Below are 18,946 nucleotides of genomic sequence, written 5' to 3' on the forward strand. Positions count from 1 at the left end.
AAAAAATAAAAATAGAACTACTGGGGGCGGCGCCTGTGGCTCAAAGGGGTAGGGCGCCAGACCCATATGCTGGAGGTGGTGGGTTCAAACCCAGCCCCAGCCAGAAACTGCAAAAAAAAAAAAAAAAAAGAACTATTAGCCAGGTGGTGGCTATTACTATTAACTATTGTGGTGGCATGCTTATTATCCCAGCTACTCAGGAGGCTGAAGCAGGAGGATCACTTGAGGCCAGGAGTCTGAGGTTGCATGAGCTATGATGACACCACTGGCACTCTAGCCCAGGTGACAAGGCAAGACCTTGTCTCAAGAAACAAATAAACAAAAAAGGTTCTTTTGGGGGGCGGCACCTGTGGCTCAAAGTAGTAGGGTGCCGATCCCATATGCCGAAGGTGGCAGGTTCAAACCCAGCCCCGGCCAAAACCCACCAAAAAAAAAAAAAAAAAAGTTCTTTTGGGGATTGCTTTGGTTATGACATCACTAAAGGTGGTGTGGAGCACCACCAATGCAGCAAGGCTATGATATCAATTTTGAGAGACTGTTGGCCTAATTGTGTGAGAGGAACAGAGAAAAGTGAAGTAAAGTCTTGACCCTAGCATTTGCGTCCACCATGGATACTGAGACAACCCAAGGAAAGCAAAGGCAGTGGACACCACAGCAGAAGGCTCACCAGGTTGCTGGGGGAAGATGGAAGTGATGAAGCCTAGCTGTGGTGGAGGGAGGATGATAGGAGAGAACTTGAGGTGTGGGGTGGGGAAAGGGCCACCCATGTAGGTGAGCTCATGGCTGGTAAAAAACACTGAAGCTGGATGGCCCAGGTACCTGCTGTGGAACAGCACAACAGGCCAGCAAAAGAGTAAGGGGGTTGAGGAATGAGTTTTGGAAAGGTTTTGACTGAGATTCTTCAACCTGGGCCTGGACACAGGCCCTGAGAAATAGGATGCATTTTTCAGGGCAGAAAGAGTTAACAGAGCATATGTCTTCTCAAAGGTGGACCCTCTGCAGCGGCTTCTGGGCTGCATAAGATAAAACTCAGGCTGCATGGAATCTGATCCTACAGCTTATCAACTGGGCCTGTAGTGGCAAGGCCTTGTCTGAGTGGGGAAGGGGAGCTAATGTAACTGTTCTCATTTACCAAACCTCGTACTTCCCTCCCTTTCCACCATCCCTTAGGCCTTCTGGAAGAATGAGAGAAAGAAGTACATAGTACATAGCCTGAGGCTGACTATGTAAGGTAAAGAGAGCCAGCAGGCATGCATTCATCCATTCCATTAACATTTCTTGGAAACCAGGCCTGCCCTGGATAGGTAGACCTGGTGAGAGCATGTGTAGTGAGAATAAGATGGAGTCATTCAGGTTAGGACTGAGATAACACAGCTGGTCTGGTCTGTTTAGGTCCTACATGACCTTCACCTCATGTTTCCCATTCTTGCTGTTTTGTAAATTCAACTTTAATCTTGAGTAGTTTAGGGCAATTGATTTAGGAAATTAACTTTTTTTTTTGAGACAGTCTCTCTCTGTACCAGGTGTCATAGCTCACAGCAACCTCAAACTCTTCTGCTCAAGCGATTTCAATTCTCTTGCCTCAGCCTCTCCAAGTAGCCGGCTGGCCACAATGAGGCTATTTTTCTTTCTTTCTTTCTTTCTTTTTTTTTTTTTAGAGAGGGGACAGCGCTCTTGCTCAGGCTGGTTCCCGACTTCTGAGCTCAGGCAATCCACCCGCCTGGGCCTCCCAGAGTGAGCCTCCACTCCCAGGGAGATTAACTTTTGAACTGGAATGTTGTTTTGGGTCATGGGTTATGTCAATTATTATTTATTATGTGTCATGGGCTATGCTGATTATTGTTAAGATTAGGGTTAACATGGTTTTTCCTTTGAACTTTAAAGTATAAAACTATAATTTGGGGGCTCGGTGCTCGTAGCACAGTGGTTACAGCGCCAGTCACGTATACCGAGGCTGGCGGGTTCCAACCCAGCTCCGGCCTGCTAAACAACGACAACTGCAGCAAAAAACAGCCGGGCGTTGTGGCGGGTGTTGTAGTCCCAGCTACACGGGAGGATGAGGCAAGAGAATCGCTTAAACCGGAGTTTGAGGTTGCCGTGAGCTGTGATGCTACAGCCCTCTACCGACGGCGACATAATGAGACTCTGTTTCAAAACAAAACAACAACAAAACCCCTATAATTTTGGAAATGGAATAACAGAACAATCTTGGAGAAGCTACTCTCACTGTTCTCCAGAATCTCCCGCCTTTTGACAAAGTTTGGTGGACCTATCCAAACTTGCATATTGGCTGACAGAGACAGGCGTCGGACCCTCTTTTTCCGTAACATGGGGACACTGTCCCAAGAAAAGCCAAGATGGGGAAGCTGAGGCAGCACACACTTAATTATAATTGCAATTACTATTTCGTACTCGACTGCTCTCAGGATTCGCCAAGGGGACCAGGAGGTGGAAGAGAGGCTACAGGCTAGTGGGCTTCGGGTTTGCTAAGTGTATCGGCTTCACTGGGCGAAGGAAACCATACAGACGTGAGCGCGCAAAGAAAAAAAAAGAAGAAGAGCGCAGCAAGGTCATGCCGGAAGCTAGCAGCCGGCGGCGGGGCCCGGCTGGTATCTTGTGATACGCCTGGATAGGCGCGACAGCCCTGTGACACGCCACCCCGCGGCCCCCAGTACTCAGGACGCACTCCCGGCGGCCGGTGTGCACCCATACTTCCTTCCTTGGGCTGCACAGGCCTCGAAGGGACTCAGCAGGCGGGATTCAACGAGGTGCAGGAATTCTGGTCCGCCGCAGCTCACGTCGCTAAGCCCCTTTGGACTCAAAAGCCTCACATCCGGAGATCAAAGCCCAGGTGGGGACTGGCGAGCTAATCCGCTGCTGCTCACTGGTCTTCGGCGGCTCCTGAGCACCGCGCGGAACCGCAGCAGCCTGCACAGCCTGTGCGCTCTTCGGCCAGTCCTTGCTCACAGCCAGTATCCACTCCCCGAGCCAGGACCCGGACAGCCCAGCAGAGCAGCCGGGTACCGGATCCGGCCAGAAAGTGCTCTAAGTCATCGGCACAACAAAGACGGCTCCCGGCGGCGCCTTCTGCCTTGTAAATGATCCGTCCCTCGGGGTGCAAAGTGGAGCCTCCGGGGAGAAGCCTGCCCCGGACATTCGGGCCAGCACTCCGCCAGTCCCCCATGGGCTGAACACATTCATTTGAAATGTTAATATTGTCAAGCTTTCTCGCTGCCCAGACCCACCTCCTAGAAAGCCGGCAGAAGCCTCAGGGATTAATGACCAAATCGCCTTTGGCTGAGGTGGGAACCGGGTAAACATTTGCTGGTCTAAGCTGGAGAGGCTGGTGCGTGGAGGAGACCAATGCAAGTAAATTATTACACAACCCTGACCACTAGCTTTAAAATCTCCTTTGTGCACCGACTGCAGGAGTTGGAGAAGTTTTCCCAGTAAACAAACCTTTATTTGCACCCGTTCCCCGATACCCTCCCGCCCCTGAGCCGGCAGTGCGGAATTCAGGTCACAGGTGGGGTGAGGGGCAGGGCGGCTTGGTAGCTGCGCGGAGCTCTGGCAGAGCTGAACCCAAGCCCTGCCCAGGCCACGGCCTAGACCAGGTCCCGCTGGGCCTGATCCCAGCCGGTGCTCCAATGCTAAGTCGTCCCTACGCCGCCGCACGACCTTGGGTAGCTCTGACCACACCGGGTCGGGTGTCGTTAGCCACAAGGCCACCGCGCGGGTGCAGAACACAGAGGGCATCACAGCGGGAGCTTTTAAAAACCCTTGGCATCCGTTTCCCTGTCCAAATTAGATAAGTTTCCAGTTTCTGCCAACATTATCTAGTCATACTCCTTGCCCAGCCCAGCTGCCAGCGATGGTAATAATACCCGCACTTTGGGAGCGCTGACACTCTGCCAGGCGCTGTTTCAAGCCCTTCTCTTAGGGTGGAAAGCTCAGTAGGTGCTGCGAGGGAGGAGAAAAGGATATTTCTAGGCCAAAATTAGGATATAAAAGTATGTTTTTTATATATGTGTGTAGATATAATTTTCGAGACAGTCTCACTATGTCACCCTGGGTAGGGTGCTCGGGGAATCATAGCTCACAGCAACGTCAAAGTCCTGGGCTCAATCGATCCTCTTGCCTCAGCTTCCTGAGTAGCTGGGACTACAAGTGCCCACTACAGGGCCGGACTAGTTTTATTATTATTATTTTTTTTTTTTGTAGAGACAGAGTCTCACTTTATCGCCCTCAGTAGAGTGCCGTGGCGTCACACAGCTCACAGCAACCTCCAACTCCTGGGCTTAGGCGATTCTCTTGCCTCAGCCTCCCGAGTAGGCGCCACAACGCCCGGCTATTTTTGTTGTTGTTGTTGCAGTTCGGCCGGGGCGGGTTTGAACCCGCCACCCTCGGTATATGGGGCCGGCGCCCTAGTTTTACTATTTTTAGTAGAGACAGGTCTTGCTCTTGCTCAGGCTGATCTTGAACTCCTGAGCTCAAACTATCCACCTACCTGGGCCTCCAAGAACGCTAAGATTACAGGGAGGAGCCACCGGCCGGTCAGCCTCTTCCCTCAATCCTCCCCACCCCTCACCCCACCCCCGCATTTTGTATTTCAGGAGAGAGGAAGAGAGGAAAGAGGGTGTGGAAAGGGAGAAGAGAGCAAGTAGATGGCATGGCATCCCAAAGAAAGAAAAAGAATAATGCCTGCAGCTGAGGTCAGGGGTTAGCTGAATTTAAGGGGGAGACAAAAATGTTAATTGCAGAGAAATTCACAAGGTGTTGTGGATGTAAATGTTGTATCCATTTTCTCTGCCAGGGCTGAAGACATTTTTCCAGGTGTTTACAGTCGTTAAGCTTGATGTTCATAGTCCATTGTTCATTCAGGAGCTTTTTAGGAACAAATTCCAAAAGGTCTTTCAAGAACTAAAGCCCTATTTAGTTTATAAGACTATCAATTGTAAAGAAAATTTACATTTCCAGATGGGTGCTGTGGCTCCTGCCTGTAATCCTAAGAGGCCAGAGGATCACTTCAGCTCAGTAATTGGAGACCAGCCTGAGCAAGAGCAAGACCCTGGTGCTGCTACTAAAAATAGAAAAAATTAGCTGGAATTTAGGTCAGGCACCTGTAGTTGCAGCTACTTGGAAAGCTGAGGAGGATGAAATAAACCCAGGAGTGTGAGCTTGCTGTGTACTAGGCTGGCACTCTAGCCTGGCAAGAGAGTGAAACGGTCTCAAAACCAAAAAAAAAAAAAAAAGGCCAGGCGCAGTGGCTCTTGCCTATAATCCTAGCACTCTGGGAGGCTGAGGAGGGTGGATTGACTTAGCTCACAGGTTTGAGACCAGCCTGAGCAAGGGCGAGACCCTCTCTCTAAAAACAGCCAAGCATTGTAGCAGGTGCTTGTAGTCCAGCTACTTGGGAGGCTGAGGCAAGAGAATCATTTGAGCCCAAAGAGTTTGAGGTCGCTGTGAGCTATGATGCCATATGACTCAACTGAGGGTGACAAAGACAGACTCTGTCTCAAAAAAAAAAAAAGAAAGAAAGAAAATTTACATTTCCATTTGGTCTGCTGGGCTCCCCAATGGCTTAATAAAAAGAGAAGGGGGGACGGGAATGCTTGCAAGAGAAAGAACAGGCAGATTGATTTTAGTCCTTACTGAAAAAAAGTATGAGTTAAGTATTTTCTGTTATTTCACTGTAAAGACTGACCATCTTTACACTTCACATGGATTAACCTGTGATGTGGTGAGCAAAGTCACTGTCTCACTTATTTTTAGAACTGGTACATCATCTGCTCTTTATCACCTGGTAGTGTGTGAGAGCAAATTAGGGCATGCTCCCCTTTTTTTTTTTTTTTTTGTAGAGACAGAGTCTCACTGTACCACCCTTGGTAGAGTGCTGTGGCGTCACACGGCTCACAGCAACCTCTAACTCTTGGGCTTACACGATTCTCTTGCCTCAGCCTCCCAAGCAGCTGGGACTACAGGCGCCCACCACAACACCCGGCTATTTTTTTGTTGCAGTTTGGCCGGGGCTGGGACCCACCACCCTCGGCATATGGGGCCAGCGCCCTACTCACTGAGCCACAGGTGCCGCCCACACACTCCCCTTTTGGATATAGGGTCCAGATCCACAGAATATTTGCCCAGGGCCAAGCATTCTTGTGTGTTGGAGAGGGGTCAGGCAGGTCATCAGTCTGTGGAACAGGTTTGCGCTTCCAGCCCTGCGCTCACACAGTTCTCCAACTTCAACATTCTTTAATGCAATAAACCCTCCAAGCAGGAGCTGCCTGATCTTCTAAAGCCTTTGCCTCAAGCTGGGAAAACCCAATAGAGAACGATCATTTTTCACCTAGTGGAGCCAACACTCATACATAATGAAGCAAGTCACACAAAGGACAGAATTCTTTCCCACTCTCCTGGGAGAGGCCCCTCAGCTCCAGGAATCTGCAGGGCTGCCCCAACTGCCCCAACTGTGGGCCAGGTGGGAGGTGTATACGGAGGGGTCAGGGCATGCTGAAGAGACCTACCCATCCTAATCTGGAAGAAATCCCCATTTAGTTTATTCATGAGTATTTCTTAGAAATCTCGGTTCTTCCCTTTTCTCTGCCCCAAGGGCCAGTTGTGGATCACCTGGCCCAGCTGACGGACACCAGGCAGGGAGGAAGAGCAGCTCCCACTAGTCCCAGTAATACAACAATACATTTGGATTCTGTCAGAGGACCCAGTGGGTAGGTGGGAAGAGACTATCCACTGCCTGGCTAAGACAAGGCACTGTGGCCTCAAATTCAAAGGCGTGGACTTTTAGACATCTGTTTTCCCCTCTACCTTCATTGTTCATAGCCACCTGACCTTCTCTCAGGTGAAGGGCTGTCCATCTGCCATTCCTCACTCCTCAAACTCACCCCTGAGCTCTCAATCCAAATCCTCACCCCTCCATGCTGGAACCTCTGGCTTGAAAGGACAACAGAAAGATGGGGTTCTTCTACCTGTCTTGATAGGGCCCAGGATAGCAAATGCTTCCTGTCTGTAACATGGTGGACAAAGACCTGGTTTAAAATCCTTGCTGTCACCTGCTAACCTGCTGAGTAACCTAGGGCAAGTCATTTAACTCTGTACAGTAGAACAGTATTCCTTAAGCTTTTCATCAGCAAAGTAGTAGGATAATACATACTTGGTAAGAAGATGAGACACCAGTGATAATGTAAATGACAAGGGAAACTGCACTGTGGCTGGCAAAGAGTAGGGTTCAATAAATGGTAGCCTTCTCTGTTGGTGAGACTAACAATTCTGTACCTGGGAGTCTTCTTACCTTTGTTCTTACAAGCTCTCTTGAGCCTCCATAGTACAATGGGTGGTTGAGGCAGTGATGTTACTGCTACTTCTTCCCCCACACTAAGTCATGCCCTGAAAGTTAAATACCTGAAGCCATATGGGCCCTGGCATTCAGCTTGGGCAAGCTATAGTCAGAGGCAGATTGGCTTTCAGAGCTGGTGACACCCCAGAGGCCTCTTTTGCTGTCATTGTGACTGGGCAGTCAGCGAACACTGCCTCACTGCTGGGATCTTGCTCCTAGTGGGGTATCCCACTGCCTCTTGCCTAGATGATGAGCCCAAGCAGATCTTCAATGATATTCAATAGCCTTATTCTGGTTCCACTGTTTCCATCTCAAGGTTATGAATCCCTAGCCTGCCTATGGTTATCAGAATTCTTTTTCACCATGACCAAGGTTAACATATTTCATCATCATATCCATTTTCTAAACTTTTATTAGAAAGAAGCACGAAAGTGACCAAAATACTATATACTTGCCCCCTTCCCCCCTTTTTTTAGGACTCTGTCACTTTGGATAAAGTGCCATGGCACGTCATAGATTATAGCAACTGCAAACTCTTGGGCTCAGGAGATCTTCCTGGCTCAGCCTCCTGAGTAGCTGGGACTACAGGTGTCCACCATAACACCTGGCTAGTTTTTCTATGTTTAGTAGAGATGAGGTCTTGCTTTGCTCAGGCTGGTCTCCAACTCCTGAGCTCAGGTGATTTACCTGCCTCAGTCTCCCGGAGTGCTATGATTATAGGTGTAAACCACTATGCCTGGCATATATACCTGCTTTCTATATCTGTTTTTAACATATGGCCTATGGAAACAAGGACTAGTGATTCTCAACCTGTGGGTTGTGACCCCTTTGTAACAATGAAAATACAGGGGCGGCACCTGTGGCTCAGTGAGTAGGGTGCCGGCCCCATATGCTGAGGGTGGCGGGTTCAAACCCAGCCCCGGCCAAACTGCAACAACAAAAAAAAATAGCCGGGCGTTGTGGCAGGCGCCTGTAGTCCCAGCTGCTCGGGAGGCTGAGGCAAGAGAATCGCGTAAGCCCAAGAGTTGGAGGTTGCTGTGAGCCGTGTGAGGCCACGGCACTCTACCCGAGGGCGGTACAGTGAGACTCTGTCTCTACAAAAAAAAAAAAAAAAAAGAAAAGAAAATACATCCTGCATATCAGTTATTTACATTACGATTCATAACAGTAGCAAAATTACAGTTATGAAGTAGCAACAAAAATAATTTTATAGTTGGGGATCACCACAACATGAGGAACTGTATTAAAGGGTTACAGCATTAGGAAGGTTGAGAACCACTGGACTGCAGGATGATGGTTTCATCTGGGGAGAATGTATGACTCTGTGAATGGAGAAGAAGGATGTTCCAGGCAGAGTGGACTGTATGAGTCAGGCATGGAGTCTTGAGACCCTAGATTAGTCCGGCATGTCTAGCTAGTCAGGACAGGACAGAAACAGAGGTATGATAAGGTGGCAAACAACTGTAAAGGCCAATGCCAATGATAGTAGATATGAACTTATCTCTCACAAACAGTGGGGAGCCACCAAAGTTTTTTTTTAGGAGAGTGAAGTTTGTATCAAATGTATGTTTTAGAAATATGTTGGGGACCATGAAGAGCAAATTCATTATTTAAAAACTAGACTATTTTTATTTTATTTTATTTTTGAGACAGATTCTCTGTCACCCTAGGTAGAGTGCCTGATGTCATAGCTCACAATAACCACAGACTCTTGGGCTCAAGCAATCCTCTTCCCTCAGCCTTCCAAGTACCTGGGACTACAGGCGCCTGCCACAGTGCCTGACTAGTTTTTTCTTTCTTACTTCCCCCAACCCCCTGCTATTTTTTTTCTATTTTTAGAAGAGAGGGTTCTCAGTCTTTTTCAGGCTGGTCTCAAACTCCTGAGCTCAGGAGATCCAATCCACCTGCCTTGGCCTCCCAGAGTAGACTTTTTAAAAACAGTTTTAGGTTTGGCTCATCGCCTGTAGCTCAAGCAGCTAAGACGCCAGCCACATACACCTGAGCTGGCAGGTTTGAATCCAGCCCTGGCCTGCCAAACAACAATGACGGCTACAACCAAGAAATAGCCAGGTGTTGTAGCGGGCGCCTGTAGTCCCAGCTACTTGGGAGGCAGGAGACTTGCTTGAGCCCAGGAGTTGGAGGTTGCTGTGAGCTGTGATGGCACAGCACTCTACCCAGGGTGACAGCTTGAGGCTCTGTCTCAAAAAAAAAACAAAAAAAAAAACCAGTTTTAGGTTCATAGAAAAATTGAGAACATGGCATAGAGTTCTCAGATACTTCCCTTCCCAACCCCTCTTCCCCAGGATCCTCTATTACTAATATAGTGCTTTGGTGTGGTATGTTTGTTAGGGTTAGTGAACCCATATCCATACATCATTAACATTAGGATTTATTGGGCGGCGCCTGTGGCTCAGTTGGTAAGGCGCTGGCCCCATATACTGAGGGTGGCGGGTTCAAACCCGGCCCTGGCCAAACTGCAACCAAAAAATAGCCGGGCGTTGTGGCAGGCACCTGTAGTCCCAGCTACTCGGGAGGCTGAGGCAAGAGAATCGCTTAAGCCCAGGAGTTGGAGGTTGCTGTGAGCTGTGTGAGGCCACAGCACTCTACCAAGGGCCATAAAGTGAGACTCTGTCTCTACAAAAAACAAAAAAAAATTAGGATTTATTCTTTGTGTTGTATAGTTCTGTGGGTTTGATAAATGTGTAATGGCATGTATCCACTGCTATAGTATTATGTTTTGTTTGTTTTTGAGACAGTCTTGTTTTGTCACCCTCTGTAGAGTGACACAACATCATAGCTCACAGCAACCTCAAACTCTTGGACTTAAGCAATCCTCTTGCCTCAGCCTCCCAAGTAGCTGGGACTACAGGCGCCTGCCACAATGCCTGGCTATTTTTAGAGACGAGGTCTTGCTCTGGCTCAGGCCAGTCTCAAAACTGTGAGCTCAGAAAATCCACCTGCCTCAGGCTCCCAGAGTGCTAGGATTACAGGCATGAGCTAACACGCCAGGCCCACTGATATAGTATTATAGAATTCTTTTGCTGCCCTGAAAAACCTCCTGTGTTTCATGTACTCATCCTACCCCCAACCCCATCCTCTTGAACCTATAGCAAACACTGATCTTGCTACTATCTCTGTAGTTTTTTTCCTTTTCCAGGCATCACATACAATAGTTGAAATCATATACTATTAACCTTTTTATACTGGCTTCTTTCACTTAGCAATATGTATAATCTATAAATTTGTAGTTTTTTGCAGCTTGGTAACTCATTTCTTTTGGGGAATTCTTTTTTTTTTTTTTTTTTTTTTGAGACCGAGTCTCACTTTGTTACCCTTGGCAGAGTACCCTGATGTCATGGCTCACAGCAATCTGAAGCTCTTGGGCTCAAGTGATCCTCTAGCCTCAGACTCCCAAGTAGCTAGAACTATAGGCCCCTATCACAATGACTGGCTATTTTTAGGGATGGGGGCTGGCTCTTGCTCCTGAGCTCAAGCAATCCTCCTGCCTGGGCCTTCCAGAATGCTGGAATTATAGCATGAGCTACAGTGCCCTGTTTGGAGAATTAATTTTTTTTTTTTTTTTGAGACAGAGCCTCAAGCTGTTGCCCTGGGTAGAGTGCTGTGGCATCACAGCTCACAGCAACCTCCAACTCCTGGGCCCAAGCGATTCTCCTGCCTCCGCCTACCAAGTAGTTGGGACTATAGGCACCTGCCACAATGCCCGACTATTTTTTGGTTATAGCTGTCATTGTTGTTTTGGCGGGCCCAGGCTGGATTTGAACTTGCCAGCTCAGGTGTATGTGGCTGGCGCCTGTAGTGGCTTGAGCCACAGGCGCTGAGCCATAATTTTTTTTTTTTGTAGAGACAGAGTCTCACTTTATGGCCCTCGGTAGAATGCCGTGGCCTCACACAGCTCACAGCAACCTCCAACTCCTGGGCTTAAGCGATTCTCTTGCCTCAGCCTCCTGAGTAGCTAGGACTACAGGCGCCTGCCACAACGCCCGGCTATTTTTTGGTTGCAGTTCGGCCGGGGCCGGGTTTGAACCTGCCACCCTCGGTATACAGGGCCGGCACCTTACCGACTGAGCCACAGGCGCCGCCCTTTTTTTTTTTTTTTTTTTAAAGACAGAGTTTCAAGCTGTTTTCCATGGGTAGAGTGCAATGGCGTCATAGCTCACAGCAACCTCAAACTCTTGGGCTCAAGGGATTCTCTTGCCTCAGCCTCCAGAGTAGCTAGGACTACAGGTGCCTGCCACAATGCGCAGCTATTTTTAGAGACGAGATCTCGCTCTTGCTCAGGCTGGTCTCGAACCTGTGAGCTCAGGCAATCTACCTGCCTTGGCCTCCCAGAGTGCTAGGATTACAGGCATGAGCCGCTGCACCTGGCTGGGGGAATTCATTTTTTATATTTTCCTTCAACAAATATTTACTGGGCATCTTTCCATAGCAGTACTGCTAATACAAACATAATGCAAGCCATAAACATAATTTAAAAAAAAATTTGTTTTCCAGGTCAGGCCTGGGGGCTCACGCCTGTAATCCTAGCACTGTGGGAGGCCCAGGCAGTGGATTGCCTGAGCTCACAGGTTCCAGCCTGAGCAAGTGGAAGACCCTTTCTCTAAGAAATAGCCAGACGTTGTGGCAGGTGCCTATAGTCCCAACTACTTGGGAGACTGAGATAAGAGAATTGCTTGAGCCCGAGAGTTAGAGGTTGCTGTGAGCTATGATGTCACAGCACTCTACTGAGGGTGACAAGGTGAGACTATGTCTCGAAAAAAAATACCAACAAAACAAAGAAAAACTAGCTGGGAGTTGTGGTGAGTACTTGTAGTCCCAGCTTAGGAGGCTGAGGCAAGAGGATTGCTTGAGCTCAGGAGTTTGAGGTTGCTATGATGTATGATGCCACAGCACTCTACCCAGGGCACTCTGTCTCAAAAAAAAAAAAAAAATTACCATTTCAAAATTTAACGGTTATAAAAATTAGTGATATAGGCCATGTGTGGCAGCTTACACCTATAATCCTAGCACTCTGGGAGGCTGAGGCAGTGGATTGCCTGAGCTCACAGGTTCCAGACCAGCCTGAGTAAGTGGTAGACCCTGTCTCTAAAAAATAGTCAGGCATTGTGGCAGGCACCTGTAGTCCCAGCTACTTGGGAGGCTGAGGCAAGAGGATCCCTTGCACCGAAGAGTTAGAGGTTGCTGTGAGTTAAGATGCCATGGTACTCAACCAAGGGTGACAAAGTGAGACTCTTTCTCAAAAAACGAACAACAACAAAAAAAGGCCAGGTGTAGGGCAGCACCTGTGGCTTAAAGGAGTAGGGCGCCAGCCCCTGCATTGAGCTATGATTATACCATTGTACTCCAGTCTAGGTGACACAGTGAAACTCTATTCCCCAACCCACCCCCAACATAAAAGAAAGAACAGAAAGAAAAACAAAGAAATATGCTGATACTGGCTCAGTGCCTGTGGCTCCAGTGGCTAAGGCGCCAGCCACATATACCGGAGCTGGTGGGTTCGAATCTAGCCCGGGCCCGCCAAACAACAATGATGGCTGCAACCAAAAAATAGATGGGCATTGTGGAAGGCACCTGTAGTCCCAGCTACTTGGGAGGCAGAGGCAGGAGAATCACTTGAGCCCAGGAGTTGGAGGGTGCTGTGAGCTGTGATGCCATGGCACTCTGCCCAGGGTGACAGCTGATATTATGGTAGAGACTGGGAAAGTGCTTCAGTGTGAAGGAAGAGGCATTACCCAAAGGAAGATCACTACTTGTGTGAATTATCTGTTGTATAACTAACCACTCCAAAATTCAGATGCTTAACATAGTAACTAATTATTATTACTCATGAGTCTACAGGTCAGCAGGACAGTTCTTCAGGTCCCAGGAGGGATCACATACATGTTTGGGCAGCTGCAGGTCAGGTGGATTGTTATGCTGATCCTAGTTGGGTTTACATGTTTGGGGCCTGCTGGCTGTTACAGGTCAAGGAAGACCTCAGCTTTTTCCAAGTGGCTCTTCATCTTCCATCAGACTAGCCCAGGCCTGTTGCTATGGGAGAGGCAGGGATCCAAAAGAGAATGTGTAAGTTTTTTTTTTTTTTGTAGAGACAGAGTCTCACTTTATGGCCCTCAGTAGAGGGCCATGGCCTCACACAGCTCACAGCAACCTCCAATTCCTGGGCTTAAGCGATTCTCTTGCCTCAGCCTCCCGAGTAGCTGGGACTACAGGCGCCCGCCACAATGCCGGGCTATTTTTTGGTTGCAATTTGGCCGGGGCTGGGTTTGAACCCACCACCCTCGGTATATGGGGCCGGCGCCTTACTGACTGAGCCATAGGCACCGCCCAGAGAATGTGTAAGTTTTTAAGGTTTCTTAAGGCTCAGGCCTATATCATGTCTGTCATTTTCTTTTGTCCAAAGCAAGTTACAAATCCAGCTGAGATTCTGGAAGGAGCTGCAAAGTCACATTGCAAAAGGTGTGGCTAGGGGGAAGAGTGGAAAATTCAGGCAGGTCTTCTTTTTTTTTGGCCGGGGTGGGGTTTGAACCTGCCACCTCCGGTATATGGGGCCAGTGCCCTACTCCTTTGAGCCACAGGTACCACCCACCAAAATTCAGGCACTTTATGCAATTAACCTTCCATATTACTAACAAAGGTTTCAATTCCACCAGGAAACTATAACAATTCCAAACTTATACACTATGTGGCAATAAGATAGCCTCAAGAGGGCGGCGCCTGCGGCTCAGTGAGTAGGGCACAGGCCCCATATGCTGAGGGTGGCGGGTTCAAACCCAGCCCCCGCCAAACTGCAATAAAAAAATAGCCGGGCGTTGTGGTGGGCACCTGTAGTCCTAGCTGCTAGGGAGGCTGAGGCAAGAGAATCGCGTCAGTCCAAGAGTTAGAGGTTGCTGTGAGCCGTGTGAGGCCACAGCACTCTACCCGAGGGCGGTACAGTGAGACTCTGTCTCTACAAAAAAAAAAAAAAAAAAAAAAGATAGCCTCAAGATACAAAAAGAAAATTAGAACTACAGAAAGAAATTGACAAAATTACTCTTATAATGGGAGGTTTAAATGTGTATTTTGCAATTATTGATAGATCAATATATTTATTCTATGTGTGCTGGGTCTCTAACAAAAAACAAAGGTTAACCATCCCTGTGCTCAAGGAGTTTATATTCTAGCGAAAAGAAATAGAAAATAAACAGGTTAATATATAAGGCAAACATAATGATTATTATGGAAGAAAACAGCAGGGAATGGAGATATAGGATGCTGGATGGCAGGGTGAGGCTTTTAACTTAAATAGCATGGTTGGGAAGAGTCTACCAAGGAGGAGACACTTAAGCAAAAACTTGAAAGCGTGGAAGGAATGAGTCATATGCATATCTCCAGGACTAGCAGAGGGAACAGCAAGTACAAAGGCCCTGAGGCAGGAGCTGACCTGGCACATTCTAGTAGAGGACAGAACAGGCTTGGCAGGGTGGGAGGGGATAGGGGTACTCAGGGGCCACACTATCCCTTTTGGCTATTATAAGAATTCTGGATTTTAGTCTTAGTGATGGGAAAGGAGGGTTTTTCATGGGGGAGCGAGGCATCATACAGCATCAAGGGGGAGGAAAGGGCTGTTTCCAGAGACCAGGGCCAGGAAATGAGACCTCTTTGAGGTTGCAGACAATCCTTGTCAGGCAACATGCCCCAAGGGAATTTCCCTTGCTTTGTCTTTCACCTACCTAGACAGCAGTTTATTCCCCAAAGGACTACCATCTCCAAAGAGCATACTGCAATTAGTCTAGAAAATAAGGTAATTGGGATTATGATAGTATTTGTCTTCTCAATTCTCAGAATGAAAACCTAAGGCAAGAACAAAAGGTACTCCAGAGAGCACTCTACTCCCTGTTGGGAAAAACCAGTCAGTCAGCAGGGTATGGAGCTACCAGATTATGGGAAACTGTCATTAGTTTCAAGCCACTTTCCTTTCAAGCTATCAGCTTGCATGAAATAAATAAATGGGTGCCTTTATTCAAGTAAGATAATTACTGTGTACCTACTCTGTGCCAGGCGCTTTTCTAGGTGCTAGGAATGCAGCAGAAAGGGAGACAGGCAAAGATCCCTGTGCTCAGAGGGTAGATAAACATGCAAAGCCAGTGGTATGTTGGATGGGGCAATAAATGCCCTGGAGAAAATTAAAGCAGAACAGTGAGAATTTGGGAGTGGGAGTGCTGCACCAATTTAAAATAGGTTGTATTGAAAAGATATATCTGAGTGGTAAGCTACAGGAGGTGAGGAGTTGAAACAGGCTGATATAGTGGGAACTAAGTAGTAGGCAGAGGGAATAGTAAATGCAAAGGCCCTAAGGAGTCAGATGTGGACAGAGCAGAAAGAAAGGGAGGACTGTGTCAGAGAGGTAAGAGCAGGGCCTGGGCCACATCTTTTAGATCTCGTAGAGCTTTGTGATATAACTACAACCTGCAAGACGATAATTTATAACTATTGTTTTCACAGACAAGGTCTCTCTAGTGTGGGCGGCACATGTGGCCCAGTGGGTAGGGTGCCGGACCCATATACCAAGGGTGGTGGGTTCAAACCTGAACCCAGCCAAACTGCAACAAAAAAATAGCCGGGTATTGTGGCGGGCGCCTGTAGTCCCAGCTACTTGGGAGGCTAAGGCAAGAGAATTGCCTAAGCCCAGGAGTAGGAGGTTGCTGTGAGCTGTGTGACGCCATGGCACTCTACCAAGGCTGATAAAGTGAGATTCTGTCTCTACCAAAAAAAAAAAAAGAAGGCGGCGGCTATAGTGCAATAGCCTGGTCATAGCTCACTGTAGCCTCTAACTCCTGGGCTTAAGAGATCCTCCTACCTCAGCCTCCCAAGTAGCGAGGATTATACATGCTGTGGATCACCACACCTGGCTAGTTCTCTATTATTTTTTTTTTTGTAGAGATATGATCTTGCTATGGTTGCCCAGGCTTGTCTTGGACTTGGTCTCAAGCAGTCTCCTGCCGTCACCTCCCAAAGTGCTGGGATTACAGGTGTGAGCCATTGCACCTGGCACAATTTATAATTTTATTCCACATTATATGTCAAAGAAAAATTGCTGCCAGAATAGTAGTTTCTGACTCTGACTTTCTACGCTGTAATGTATTTTATTACACACAATCAGAAAACGACTAAAAGAGCCTATTTAGCAACTCTAGTTCTGACAGTTCCTCTGCCTAGGCGGGAACAAGGGCACAACAATGGTACAACAATGTCTTCCATTAATCCTTCTTCGGAGGATTTTCTTTTCTCAGAGGAAGGTACAGGTATGAGCCCACTCAAGTAGGGCTCTAGGAAGTGGGGTTCTACTCTCCCTCAGGCAGGGCTGCCTGCAACATCAAAGAGTACTACAAACTTAGCTCAGACTCATGATTTTGGTTTCTGGCATAAATATGACATTTAGTGGAAAGAAAAATCGGACATCTGAGAGCTTGCATAGAGGCGTGCTAGCAAAGAAAACAGTACCCATTTGCTACTTTGTGTTTGTGTGAAGTAGATTCTCATGTAGTGAAGATAACCATTCTAAGAAGTGGGGTGGGATGGTGGAATATGAGCTGAGAGAATAAGAACAAAAGCAGTACAATCAAAAGCGGCTTGCTGGCTGACATGTTATCTATACTGGATTTCGTTCATTCTGGTGTGGAACCCAGGCCATGGCAAAGGAATGAGATGTCTTCAGGACATTGCCTGCCTCAGCAGAACCAGGGAGGTAAAGCATTAAGGTGGTGGTACAGCATACAGGGCTGGGAGTCTGAAGTCCCTTCAGGAAGGGCCCTCTATAGAGGTGCCAGGTTTTCCTTGCATGTCTTTAGTGTGGGGCATGTGAAAGCAGAGGGCCCTAGCATAGCTCTGCTTAATAGTCATGTATGAAGCTTCCAGATTAAATACACATACTCTACACATTCACACAGTTTTTTCCTTTTCAAATCATGTACCACTTTCTACCAAATCTGAGAATGTCCACAAGCACTCATGAGTATCCAATGTTTAAGAAACTTTGGCTCTTTTGTTTGTTTTTGCAGTTTTTGGCCAGGGCTGGGTTTGAACCCATCACCTCCAGTATATGGGGCCGGTGCCCTATTCCTTTGAGCCACAGGTGTCGCCCAACTTTGGCTCTTTCATTAGTTGCAATACCTTGAGCAAGGGCAAGCCTCTCAATTTCCTTACCTGTGAAGCTTGCCCTTGCTCAAGGTATTGCAACTAATGAGATAAGGACAACAGGCTGGGACTCAGAGAAAGACCCTCAAGAGCCTAGCTTCATACCTGATGCTAAGAAGGTACTTAATGCTCTTTCTCCTTCTCCCCCATCCTCACAAAATATATTAGAGTGCTGTCAAGACTATCTGTATACTTTAAATTAGTGCTTATCAAACTGAATTTTTATGTGTGGACCAATCACCTGGAGGGAATCCTGTTAAAGTGCAGGTTCTGATTCAGTAGAGTTGGTGCAGGAATGGGAATCGGGCATTCCCAACAAGCTCCCAGGTTATGCCTATCCTGTTAACTGGGAACCATTTTTTGATTGGCAAGAATCTGACACTACTGTGTTCCATTGTATAACAAAACTACCACACAAAAAACTCTCAAAAGGGCTCAAAGAGTTAATTATTTATTTAAACAATTAACCCTTCCATTTCAGCTTCATGCAGTCACTGGCCCTGCCAAGTGTCCAGCACCACAGAAGGCAGGCATAATAAATACATTGTTTAGACTTGGATGGTTCACAGCATCCTCCTACAGGAAGACCTTGCAATAGTTTCTCCACCTCTTTTGGCTTTTTGATCTTACCTTTTGCCTCTGATGATAATTATCCTTTAATTAGCACCCACTACCATGTCATTGAAATAATTTTAATAAGTGCAGCTTGCACCTCTGCTAGTGCTCTTCAAACAAAACAATAAGATCCTAAACCACCGATTTTTTCAAAAAAGACAAAAACTGACCCAAATAAAACAGTTCTGCGAATACTACCCACAGTAGAAGAGACAGACTTCCACTGGTATGAGCTATAGAAGAAGTTTATTTATTTTGAAGGAAGAGGAAATGCTGATACAGTATTTGAGAAAACATAAATATCAGTATATAAATTTTGCAAGCAGTCACATAAAGTAAAGCAATTCAACCATGCTAAAATCCACCTTACTCTATTAGGAAGGAGGGCTGCAGGGTTTCTGAATTGAACTTCCTACTCTGAGCTTCCTGATTATATTGGAGGAAGCTTGATAATTTCTGAGTGCATTCAAAGCAAAGTATCCATTTGTGTGCTGTTTTACTTCAAGTGTTAAAACAAACAACAACAACAACTTATACTTTTGTGGAAGAATGGGCGGGCTTTTCCCTGAAAGCAATGGTAGTTTTCTAATTTCCCAGGTGGGTCTCCGTTAACCACTTAACAAACAGCAGCCTGTAACCTGATAAATCTTGCACTTCTCTTATGGGGATCTAGAACACTGTTTTGCCATTGAATTTTCTGAATTGTTTGACACATAAAAAACCTCAAAAGAGTGTGCAGAGAAAAAGAAATACACCTCCCATAATCTGCCACCTCCCCGTCCTGGAAAA

This window comes from Nycticebus coucang, chromosome 3 (assembly GCF_027406575.1).
Source record: "Nycticebus coucang isolate mNycCou1 chromosome 3, mNycCou1.pri, whole genome shotgun sequence".
Lineage (NCBI taxonomy): Eukaryota > Metazoa > Chordata > Mammalia > Primates > Lorisidae > Nycticebus > Nycticebus coucang.